This window comes from Urocitellus parryii, chromosome 11, assembly GCF_045843805.1.
Source record: "Urocitellus parryii isolate mUroPar1 chromosome 11, mUroPar1.hap1, whole genome shotgun sequence".
NCBI classification, from domain to species: domain Eukaryota; kingdom Metazoa; phylum Chordata; class Mammalia; order Rodentia; family Sciuridae; genus Urocitellus; species Urocitellus parryii.
In genome coordinates this window covers 20602463-20615265 of record NC_135541.1, presented here as the reverse complement: position 1 = coordinate 20615265, position 12803 = coordinate 20602463, and the positions used below count along the sequence as shown (strand labels likewise).

General features: G+C 45.0%; 1 protein-coding gene across 8 annotated transcripts in view; it reads left to right on the top strand.

Annotated features, from left to right (window-relative positions):
- Phc2 (polyhomeotic homolog 2) overlaps positions 1-12803 on the top strand; it is a 105317-nt gene that overhangs the window by 75876 nt on the left and 16638 nt on the right. The window contains exon 1 of one of the 8 annotated variants that reach the window (XM_026406814.2): positions 3618-3853. The exons of 6 other annotated variants lie outside the window; for them this stretch is intronic. The gene's annotated coding sequence lies outside the window, so the exon portion shown is untranslated. Of the gene's footprint in view, positions 1-3617; positions 3854-4140; positions 4390-12803 lie in introns of those variants that run through there. One more of the 8 variants, XM_026406813.2, reaches the window with a different exon arrangement.

Here is a 12803-nt window from a genome sequence, read left to right as displayed (position 1 = left end):
CTGATGATGATTCTGTCTTAAAAATTTTAACAAGAATCCATCTCATAGTATCATTGACAGTTCTTATGTCTCTACCATCTTCCTCTAACAGAGAGAGAGAGAGAGAGAGAGAGAGAGAGAGAGAGAGAGAGAGAGAGAGAAATTGAGGCCATGCATGGTAGCATGTAATTGCAGCAATCCGAGAGGCTGAGGCAGGAGGATCACAAGTTCAAGGCCAGCCTCAGCAACAGAGAGGCTCTCAGTAACTTAGGGAGATGCTGTCTCAAAATTTTAAAAAGAAGGGAGGGCTGGATGGAGCTCAGGGGCAAAGCACCACTGGGTTCTATCCTCAGTTCTAAAAAAAAAAAAAAAGAAGAAGGAGAAGGAGAAGGAGAGAGAAGAGAAGAGAAGGAGAAGGAGAAGGAGAAGGAGAAGGAGAAGACAATGACAAACCCCTCCGGGCTAAAGACCTGAGACTTTTTTCATTTTTCTCTATGACTTGTCAAAGCCTCCATTCCTACCATTCTAGACTTGCTTATCAATCCATGTTCTTTTACTTGTTTTTCTAAAGTGTGACATCCAAAATTAAACACAGTACTTCCAAATTAAAAAGTCACTAATCTTTATAAGCCTTTTAAGAGACAGGACTATTTCCTAGATCCACATGAAAAGGTAGGAAAGAACTAAAATTTGCTGAGCACCTACTATGTATTGGATACTCTTCTGTCCTTTACTCACTCATGATACCCCTGAGATAATTATTATTATCCCCATGATTCACAGGGGAAAAACAAAAGCCTAAAGGAACTACAGATCACACAACTGTGAAAGGGCATCAATCTGGCCCTGGCTCCTAGTGTAGTAATTCCCTCACCTTCCTTTATCGAGGTACTGTGGCCCCATATTAACTCCTCCCACTCATGGGAATGGTGCTGTGGGTTCACAGAGTACTATGTCAACTGAATTTCAGAGGGTTGGATTTAGTTTTGGTTTTATTTCGGAGGGCTTTTGTTTTGTTTTGGTGTTTTCTCCATGAATTTGCTATCTTGCCTGGTCTCTCCTCAGTCTCAAACTTTCAAAATTTATATTTTGAACCAAAATATGTTTAATTTTATCTTCTAAATGTTACCTTGTGAATTTAGCCCATAGTCCCATCCTAACAATAATTAGTGATAGTTAATACCTAACATTTATTAAACTCTTCCTAAAAGGCTTTACATACATTTCCTCATTTAATCCTGACAATAACCCTCTGAATAGGAACTATCATTTATCCCTATTTTAAAAGTGAGAAAACCAAGGTACAGAAAGAATAAAATGTGGGAAAGGAATTTTTTATATATGAACCCTTTTTATTCATTATGCTATCTTTTCTACTTAGCTTTGCCACCTGTAATTATACAGTATGATTTCCTAGTCTTTTACCAATTTGCTGATAGGAATGTTGTATAGGACCTACCTGAGCTACATACCTGTCTCCAGGCTGTTGCTAATCAACATTCTTTGTTCAAGGACTTGTTATCCATCATCCCCTAAGTGAACTGACATTTGCCTACCTTCTTTCATCTTGTCCACAAAGCTCTCAAAATTATCTTTCTGCAGAGCACAGTGGCGTATGCCTGTAATCCCAGCGGCTCAGGAAACTGAGGCAGGAAGATCACAAGTTCAAAGCCAGTCTCAGCAAAAGCAAGGTGCTAAGCAACTCAGTGAGACCCTGTATCTAAATAAAATACAAAAGCGGGGGTGGTACTGGGGATGTGGCTCAGTGGTTATGATCAACCCATAAAAAGCATCCTGTTCTTGAGGTCTTATGTTATGAAAGAAGTAAGGCTTGCATAGTGGAAACAATTGCCAAGCAAGCCTGCCTTAAATATCCATGCATTCGTGTATATGTGAATGCCTGCACTGTTGGATGGGAGGCAATACACAGACTGTCCCAACCTTCAAGGAGTTTAACATCTGCAGGGAAAGATGTAAAGTACACAGGAAGAAAATTACAGTAAAAGCTAAGGTGCCATGTTAAATGCCATAGAAGAATCTTAGGTAAGTGCTTTACAAGTGGCAAGGAAGGAAATGTTACTGCCAGGTAGAGATTACAAGGATGAATTCCAGGGAGGAAGTAGCATTGTGCTAGATCAGGGATCGGCAACTACAGCCCCAGGGCCACATCCATCATAACCCTAGTATTAACAGTTTGCAAGCTAATAATGATTTTAACAAACAAGAGAATATTATTTTGTGATACAGGAAAACTCTATGAGATTCAAATTTCAGTATTGATGACGAAGTTCTGTGGCATCTCTCATACCCCAATGACAGGGTGGAGTAGCTGGGCAGAGACCATGTGGCCTGTAAATTCCAAGATATCTCCTCTCTCTTCCCTTACAGAAAAAGTTGGTCACTGCATTTCTTGAGTCTGGAATATAGAAAGTTGAGGAAAGAGCATTCCCAGAAGGACCAGTGGAAGTTAAAGGGGTGGGGTCAGAAAGTATGGGTAAGTTTGGGGAATAGAGAGAAGCTGAGTATTCAATCCCTCATTACCTCAGTTTGTAAAGCAAAATATAATATGTAAGAAATGCAGAGACACGGGGGTAAGGAAATGTGAATACTAATAAAAAAGGGACTTGAAAAATAGTAAAGTGGAAAGAAAAGGAATGATGGGAAATGGAGAGAAGTAAAATTTAGAGAATGCAAAATAAATATAAAACGTGGAAACAAACAAAAGGTATGAGGCCAGAGGGTTAAAAGAGACAGAATGATAGAGAATGAATAGGAATACCAAGAAAGGCAAGATGGGGGAATATTGGGAATAGACAGAAATTCGCTGTGGTTTATCCCCAGCTCCTGGGGTGAGAATTGTGTCATGTTGTACATCGTTGGAACCCCACAGCTCTTAGCATGTTTTCTGAATGAGGGTGTTTCTCTAGACTGTTCAGGTTTAACTAGTGTGTTCTGGGAAGAAAACTAACATTTATTGGGCTCCCACTGTGCGTCAGGCGCTGCAAGCAATTTGTAAATCAGTTAACCCTCACATTAAACCTAACGGGTAGGGATTACGCCCTTTATGGAGGTATGACTGGGTCACTTTAGTCATTACTTCCCCTCTCTGATCTTCGGTTCCCAGTGGGGAGGATAATGACCACTTGGAGGGTTATTGTGAGCACAGGACAGAGGGCGCGTTCACTTAGGCCCTGACACGTACTCAGCCCTCAATTACTAGTGGTCGTCATTACGATGCTTGCCTTCCAGGCCCCACAGACAGTGAACCCTCAAGGCGGGAGTCACAGGTCACTCCGCCCCGGGGCACTTCTGCGGAGGACAGGGGCAACCGTGCTAGGGCGCGCCACTCGCCTCCCGAGACCCAGACCCGCTCGCCCGGCCGCGTTGCCCGGCGGACCCCGCCGTCCCCGCGGTCCCGGCCGGCCGCGCCTTCCGGAGGGCGCGGGCGGGGCTCGGGTGCACAAAGGAAGCGCGCGGCCCGGGCCCACGGCCCCGCCCCGCGCCCGTCCCGTCCCGCCCCGCCCCGCGCGCGGGCCCCGCCTCGCCCTAGCCCCGCCCCCGGCGGAGGCGGCCGCGGGAGCCGTCCCGGACGCGCCGCATTGTCTCCGCGGCGCTGCAGCCCTCGAGCGCCCGCCGCGCGCGCGCAACCCCAGCCGCCATCCGCGCCCCCGCCCGGGCCAGCGCCCCCGCCGCCCTTTGTTGAGGCCGGCAGAGCCGGTGCGGTCGGATGCGCCGCGGCAGCCCCGGGCCCCGGCTCGGAGGCTCCCGGCGGAGAGGAGGCGGCCCTCCCGGGCCCGGGACCCCGCGCGCGGCGGCGCCGGGCCGAGGGGCTGCATAGGCCCCGCCCGGCCAGGCCCAGCCGGGCCCTGGACAGGTCAGTGCCGGGGCGGGAGAGGGGTTCTCGCCTGGAGAGGCCGGGGCCGTGCGCCGCGCTGGAAACCCGGCACCGCCCTCCGGGCTGCGCGCGGCGGGCCTACTCGACTGCCAGGCCGTGCCAGCCGCTGCGCTCGCCGCCTCGGCGCCTGGGAGGTGCCCGGCCGCCGCCGCCTCGCCTGGGGACCCTGCTGCCCCGGCCGCGCAGCCTTGGAAGTCGCCGCGTCAGCTTCGCGCGCCGCAGGCTTCCGTGTGTCCCTGTCCCCGCACGCCCCCGCCCCTGCTGGTCGCCTCCCCGGGAGCACGATTTCCTGGGTGGACGGTCCGTTAGAGCAGGACTGCTGGCATCTGCTGCTCTTTACTGGGAGCGGACTACCTATCCCGGAGGCGCCTGCGGCCTCGCTGGAGAGTTTTGTTCTTAATCTAGTTCAGCCTCATGAGGTTTTTTATTGGATGGGAAAGGGACAGGCTGTTCCGTGCCTGTCCTCTCTTCCATTTTTAGAAGAGCGTTTTCTCTCCTTCCTGTGCCAAATGAAGGTATGCTACGTTTGTTAGTTCTTTGCGTTAAAAGCGGGATCTGATCGATTCTTTATTTAAATTTGAAGTCCACAGAGGGAAATAATTTGCCCAAGGCCAGGTTGCAAACCAGTGGTGAAGCTACATCTGAACGCCTAGCCCCGTGGCACCCGCGTTGGATGCCAGTTTGTGCCAGTGCGACCCCCCTTTGCCAACCTAACCTTGGCCTTGCTGCCTGAGTAGATTTCACTAATACACTTTCGGTTCTGATCAACTTTCCTTTCCTTCCCTTCCTACTCCAAACGTAGAATGTTTACCAGCTTCATGTCTGGTCTACAGAGCACACACTTTTTCTTTTTCCTGCTTTACAAAAATCAATGACAGCTTTCCCCTCACACAACTCCCCTCCTTGGATTCTTAATCCCCGCCTATTAGCATATTGGGCCCGGAGAGGATCCCTTGTGAAATAAACTACCAACCTAAATCTATAATATGTCCGAAATTTTTCTAGGACAGCCCCAATTTAAACTATTACGTCCCATTGTCTATCAGCCTGAGTGTGTTGATTTTTGGTTTAGAAAATAATGTTTCGCTGTATCAGACCCTACTGTCTCTGCCTTTTCCAGCCATTTGGCCCTGGGGCATTACTGGGTAATCCAATTATCACTCACCTGGGATTTTTATTCCCCTCCTGAGTCAACCCAAATGTTGGAATTGCCAGGATTTCTAGGTCAGCATGAACATTACAGTCTGATGAAGCAAAGAAATTTCTTCTTGCTCCTTATTCCCCACTTCCAATCCTATCTTATATTCCAGTGCAGTGCAGGGCAGGTCACCTGTGGTGGTGCCTATTGCTTAGGGTTTAGCTTTGGGTCCACAGGAGTATAGAGCTTCACATCATTTGGACTCTAGAGCATATCCTGCTTCATTAGCTATAGGGCAAGGAATTTTGTCTTGAATGTTAATATACCAGTATAGCTAACTAGTTTGGGTTTTGTTTAGTTAGACTTAACACCTTAAATTTTTTAGGTAAAACACTAAAAGGTAAAATACAATGTTTGAGGTAAAACATTGTCCTAGTCCCTGTGGAGAATATATAAAGTGCTTTTCACATATAAGCTTCAGTGTCTGGATTGGGGATATTCCCATTTTTTAAATCAGCTGATAAGCTATGTTTTCCACAATTCATTTCTACATGTAGGCTCCAGCCCCTGCAAGGCAGGGACCATGGCTTCTGGCTTGGCTCCTTCACAAGGGCAGGCTTGTTTCACAGAGGGCCCGGCAGATGGGGAGTGGTGCTCTTTGGGCACCTGCCCTTTCCAGGCCCTGTTTATCACGTGAGTGCTGCTTTTCTGCCCACCCAGGATCTGTTTCCAGGCTTGCCCATACACACTGGGAAGAATAGATGCTTTTTTCCCCTCCATCCTCTATCTTGAGAAGGTGGGTAGCTTCGTAGTCCACTCTCCTGTTGTTCTCAAGTTGGTGTCTCAGTTACCCAACTGCTTTTCTACAAGTAGTCTTTCCTGTTTTCATCCCCTTATTTTTCCCCCAACTTTTTTTTACTGACATGTGGCATGTAAGTACTAATGGATGTTGATGTTCTGTCACGTACCCACCTTGTAGCCCTGTCTGTTTCTCTTCCACATCCCATCTTAATTTCTAATTTACTTCATCAAGTGTACATGGTGTATTTTATTTCCTCCCCTTAGAGTAAAGAGGATATTGCAGCCTTCTTCCTTCTGTCACAGCTATGGTTCTCCTGCAGGTCTTCAGCCATTGCTTCTCTGTACCTTCCCTGGAGGACAGCCTCCTTGGAAATATATTGTTTTGTTCTCCAGACATACTCTGTCACTGACTTTCTCGTCTGAGCTGATTGACTCTGAGATTTCTCTTCCTGTCACCCAAACCCCTTCCCCCATCTCTGACCTATGCCTGTTACTTTTTCTGGCTCAGCCCCAGAATCCACTCTTTTTCAGACCACATCCTTTTTCCTGCATTACTCATTTCCTGTCTCAGATGCTTTGGATCCCTGGTTCTGATCTTTCAGGGGGAGAGAGAATAAACTAAGTGAAGAGGAATAAATGGAGAGATGATCTTATAAAATTAAGTTTTTATTACCTCTGGCCCTGCATTCTCTTATATAGGTTGCCCTCTCCCTATATTGTCTTATTTAAGGAAATGCAAAGAGAGAAAAGGATTACTGTCTCAAAATTAGGAACTTCTCCCTGTATGCTCAGGAATATCTTATCTCTTTTTTTTTTTTTTTTTTTTTTTACTGTTGTGAATGTGTAAATAGGATGACTGATTGGCTTATACTCTTCCCTCTAGGTCTCTGTCCTACCTTGGGCTGTGGGTCTGATGTGGGCATTCTGTAACCATTTGCTGAATGAAGTTCACCTGCCTCCTGCCAGAGTCCCTTACTTCTAGACAGCATGAGTCAGCAAGCTCAAATTAAATTAAAGTTAAAAACTATGGAATAGTGGTTTTGATCAGAACCACCAAAGGAGTATCAGATACTCCTTTTCCATGTTAATATGAAATTACCAAGGTTTTTTTCCCCTTTTCTTGAGTTAGTCCATGTTTTTATTAAAGTTTGTCCAGCTGTTCAATATTTAATCTCCAGATAGTAGATCCTACCCACAAAAAAATTCTGTTGTAAAAAGGTGCCTACTAGAGATGGGAATCAACAATGAGAATGAGTCGTCTTTTTGTTTTGTACCATTTTACAATTGAAATATGAAGGTGATGACTTTCTGTGGTCAGGGGGAATCTCAGAAAAGTCACTGGGAGAGGCTTTTGGGTACTCCCTCAGGAGACTGCCCTGAATGAAGTGAGGCTCAGTGTTTGAGCCTGCCACCTCCCTTCCACCTCCCCGCCCCAGTCCCTTCCACATGGAAAAGCCATGTGAGGTTGAGACCACCTTATGCAGTCTACTTTGTTAGGGCCTTCGAGCTAATGACAGAAATCTTTCTCTTCAACGATTTAACAACTCCAGGCTGGATGACTCTCAAGGTAGAGGTCTGAACATATATAGATTTATGTTTTCAGTGTTTTTATGGCATGGATTAAACTATAACATGAGTAGTCATTTAAAAAGACTGAGTATATTTTTTGTTAAAAAATATGCCATTTAAGATCATTTTAATTACTTATTCACAAAATCAAGTAGTTGTAGGTTTCATTTTAAGTGTTAAAAGTTTTAACTTTCATTTTTAATTAACTAGCTTCATCAGAGTTATTTGTAAATATATTCAGGGACAAAGTATCTTAAATTATACTTTATTTACAATGTGCATATTTTGGGAATTGTCAGGAAAATAACCATTTGTTTATCTAAGACAACATTCTTACAAATTCTGGACTTTTTTTTCTTCATCAATAACAAAACTAGAATGTAAATGACATGGTCAAGAAATGGACTTTTTATAGTTCATCAAGAATTATGCAATTTTAAATTACTAGTTTTTGAAGATGAGTATTGTAAGAAACACAGCATGTGATTTAAATAAATTTTTGCCATGGGATTCATTATAAGACCATCTAAGCCATGATAGTAAACTTCATAGCTCTATTTCTCTCTTCCCTTCCAAATTATTTATAGTTAGTGGGAAAGGACATGCTTTCCTAGTCTTCCAAATGATGTCTTAGTTTAGATAAGTCCAAAAGGAAAGACCATTCTTTCTACATCTGCTAAAAAAATGATTACAGCTAAACACAGATTGCCAGTGTTCTGAGGATGAGTCCAGATGTTGAAAAAGAGTCCTGGTTTGCTCTTACAACTTTCTTGAAAGTATAAGGAAATGTCTGTTTCTTGGATAAATTTCTTCTTAGCAGTGATATTATTATCATTTTTAAGAAGAGATGACTGTTAGATGCCATGTTATAACGGGTCTTCTGTAGCAGATTAGGAAGACCAGTCCTGATACTGAATATCAAAACTGTTCACAAGAAAATGAAAGTTCATGTCTGCTGGGAGTTATTTTTAAAGCTTTTAGTTGCATGGCTATTATGTCTCAAATAGTACATAATTATTCCTAGTTACTGATATCTTTAGTATATTTGAAACTATCCCTGTGTGGCTTAAAGCTATACAGCTATATTAAGACATTTGAAACACTTTAAGTGACACTTTAAAACAAAATTAATGGCAAGCAAATGCATTTAAAAAATCTTGATTAAATCCACATTTCCAGGCTTCTAGTATTCAGTATTAATCTGTTCTGTTAGTTGATTGGTGCTAAACAGGGTAGTTGAAAGCTTAGACAATGAGAAGAAAGGATAATGTTTTCCAAAAGAAATGTTCAGGATTGATTTATAAGATAAGTATCATCTGGACTATTATGCAGGCAAAACAACTGGGACTGGGTGCATCCTCTACCCCACCATTTATTTGAGAATATTAGTGATCCTGTAGTTGGTAACTGAAAATAAATAACATGTCATAGTGGGGAAATGGTTGCTTTTCTACTGCCTGAAAATAATTAGAGCATTTACTAAATATTTCTAGATTCTTTTATAAGCTGGAAGAAATCCATCATCCATGAGTTTATTTTCAGCTTTTTAGACTCATTTCGAACACCAAAACACCTCCTATCATTACAAGTTCCATAAATTTACTAAATAGGTAAAGGGGTTCTTCCCTTTGTCTCAGGGTGAACCTGTTTTCTGGTTTCTGAAGTCCCTTGTGCACTGTTTGCTTGATGACTCTGAGTCTCTTGATGGAAGATTCATATAGAAAGGGAACCCAGCGTTGCTTTCTTGCCCTTTGGATTAATAACTATTGATGGTGAATTGAGACTTGGTTTACCTTGAAGGGCATTTCTGTTTCTTGTTATCACTGTCAAAGTGAAGGTAACACTTTTTTTCTGAAACCCAACCCCAAGAGTGAAGCACTGGACACCCTGAGTAGCTAAGGTATCTGGGGGACACAATGATGCCTTTTGAGGCCCAGGAAAGACTAGCCGCCCTGCGGAGATGAAGAGGCCAGGCTGGGTGAGAGCAAGGTTAGGGTTGCTTCCTAGTTTTCTCTCAGCTCTCAGTGATATTGCCACTCCTATGGCCAGGAAAAGCCTATCCCACTCTGTTGTGTTGCATTATCTTATTTATCCTTGCTGTAGCCATGTAGGACAGATACCCCCTGCCATAGATCAGGAAACTGAGACCAAGAGTACTTGCTGGCGTTATAAGCTGGGATTTGTGCCTAGGGCCTTTCTGATCTCAAAGTCTGATAAGCCATGTAGCACAGCTTCTCTACACGTATTCAATGGCAGGCATTTCACCTGTATAAACTAATATTGTAACCGTGCAAGACAGGCAATATGATCCTTCTCCTTAGAGATATAGAAAGCAAGGCCCAGCAGGTACTGAGTGCCTGAAGCCACACAGATCATCACAGATGGAGCCCCATACATGAGCCCAGATCTGACTCCAGACCCAGTGCTCCTTCCTCCCTGCCATTCTTCCTTCCATTTCCTTTGATCTGGATACCTCTGTGAGGCCTCTCCCCTGGCCCCAGACTTGTATTGCCTTTTGAAATCATAGCATCTGCCAGAGTACTGTACTCTGAGACCACCTGGGAGCCATGAGCTCCTCACTGCATACCATCGTGTGACTGGCCTCCATTGCCAGTGCTAAACAGAACTCTGAAAACTACCTTGACCCCTTGCAACCAGGGCTAGCTATCATTCCTGACGCACTGGCCTGTTGGAAGTCACCCTGTGGTCCTGCTATTGTGTTTGACCTGAGCCCTATTGTGGTCCCAGCCTGTGGCCTGGGAAGCAGTTCAAGCCGCTGCTTGGAAATCCCCCATTGCTCCCAGTTGTCCTGAGCTGCATGGGGGAGGGCAGCTGTTCGCTCCATTGATTCTTTCCCTCCTAGCTGGGGTAGCAGCTTGGAAGACATTCAGCTGTTTACAATTCAGCTTATGTACACGTTCGCTGGGGATTGTGGGTGAGTCAAAAGGGCCCCTCTCTTTGCCTGTGTCCTAAGAGACAGCATGAAAGTCAGCTGTATGGTAATGGCTGCCAGCAAAGGAGGAGCCAGCCTCTTTAAAAGATGTCTCGGCCGAGGTGCTTGAGAAGACTTCTTGCTACCCAGACTCAAGAAGGTCATTCTGCTAGCCAGCTTCCTTTCCTGCATGGAACCCTGGTGTGGATTCAGGCCCCCCCCCCCCGCCCCCGTGACTGAAAAGCTCACCATTGTGCCGGGCAGGATGCCCCAAGAGGTCCTCCTGTCATTGCTGTTTCTTCCCTTCTGTCAGGTTTTTCAGAGCAAGCTGCTCTTGTTGGCAGAGCTGAGAAGGGTGCTGGGGGCAGGCTTGTGATGGCACCCCTGTGAGAGCCACAGCCTTTGTGTCCTTCAGGCAAGGAGGTCTTGCATGTCTGACAGCCTCATCCTTAGCAGCACTGAAAAGATTACAAACATTTGGCACTGATTCCTCTGGTTTTTCCTGTCTGTGGTACTCAGTACCTGAGGGTGGGAAGGGGCTTAGAATTTTTTCACTACTAAGAGCTCCTTTGATGTGTGTTCTAGAAGATACTGCCTTCCAAGTGGCACTCGTTCATCTTGGTTTTAAAATGCACACTTAGAACATGTATAATCTGCAAAGAAGATGCATGTGTGATCTTGTGTAAATTTGTATAAAAAATTTTGTGAGGGAGATGGGTCGTTTTAAAGTTGGGGAACTTCTTTTAAATAGCATGTTTATCCCTGTTGAAGGTAGATGTGCTGTTTCCTTTTAAGTGTCTTGAAATATTGGATCTAACTTGTGGGTTCCCATTAACCTGTTCAGGATCCTGTTCTTATTACCCCAGGAATCTCGTTCCAGTTATCACTTACCAGACCACATGTGATAGATATCTGGCCTCTACTTCAGAATGTCCCAGAATACATTCTGCATTTTCACCTACTTTTCCTAGGTCCCTTTCTGCTATCCCATGACTAAACAAAGCCCAGCTCTCCCTCCACTGCTCCACTTGAGCAGTCCATTCAGGGAAATCTAAAGCACTGGATTCTGACCCCTGACTAGCTTTTGTGACCTTGGGTAAGTCACCTCACCCTGAGACCACGTTGCTTTATTAAAATTAAGAGGGTTGAGGCTGGGGTTGTAGTTCAGTGCTAGAGCGCTTGCCTAGCATGTGTGAGGTCCTGGGTACGATCCTCAGTACCACATAAAAATAAATAAAATAAAGGCATTGTGTCCAGCTACAACTAATACAAAATGGGATTCATGAAATGCACTTAAAAAAATTAAGAAGGTTCAAGATCAATGTAATGTTTTGAGCAACCAATAAATTTCTGATGTTTAAAAAAAAATTAAGAAGGTCAACTCAGGGCCCTCAAGCTCTTAATCCTTTGTAAGTTAGTGCCCCATCACCAAAACAATCACTGTCTATACCCCCCCACACACACATATACACACCTCTGTCCCTAAGTAGGACTAACTTTTAATCCTCTCAGCTGAGTGCTCCATTACCAAAACAATCACTATCCCTCCCCCCCCCCAACACACACACACACATACACACACACCTCTGTCCCTAAGTAGGACTCACTTTTAATCCTCACCAAAACAATCACTGTCTCCCCACTCCCATACCTCTGTCCCAAAGTGTGTGAGGGAGAGCACTTATTTGAGTGCAGTGATTCACAGTAAAGTGTAAATGTCTGTAGGTATACACTTGATTTGAAAGAGGATTGTTAACCTGAGAATCTCTAATTGATGGGCTGCCTGAGGGTCCCAGGATAGAGCTCCAGCCTGCCCCCCTGACCCCAGCCCTCCTCTTCACTTTCCTCTCCTGGGAGTCAGGGGGAGGAAGGGTGTCAGCAAATTGGTATTCTTGGGATGCACCTCCTTCACTTTCAGAGTGCCACTGACCTTTTGGGGGGTGGCACATATATAAACTAGAGATTGTAAAGGGTGGCCCCAGACCTCTCCACAGCTTACCAGTCGGCAAGACGGCAAGCATGTTGCTGGGACCAGAGGGGGTGGTCTGCATCTGTCTGTCTCCTGGATATGAATTCAGGGAGTCACTTTGCAGGTGCTCCTCTCACCTCTCTAGAGCAGGTGATTCCTGAGGAACCCTGCTGTTACCCTCCACCGCTGCTTTGTCACTTACTGGGCCTGCTAAGCACAGGCACAGAGCTGTCAGCACCCAGCATTTTATTGGCAGTCTTGTCTTGCCATTTGTGGAGCAGAATTTGCCACAAGAAGATGATCCATGTTGTTACCTAACTCTGCTTCCTAAGTCCTTGAGTGGCTTCATTAGCTCTGTCTTATTGCTGCTGTCACCAAACATGGGCAGATAGAAGTCTTTTAAATTAAAACAATTTTAAATTAAAGCACTTCTTCCTCATGTCTAGAGAAAGGAGGAAATGGCCATTGGCCAGGCAGAGGAGGTAGAAGCTCTGCTTGTTCTCCATTTTCTCTGTTGTCA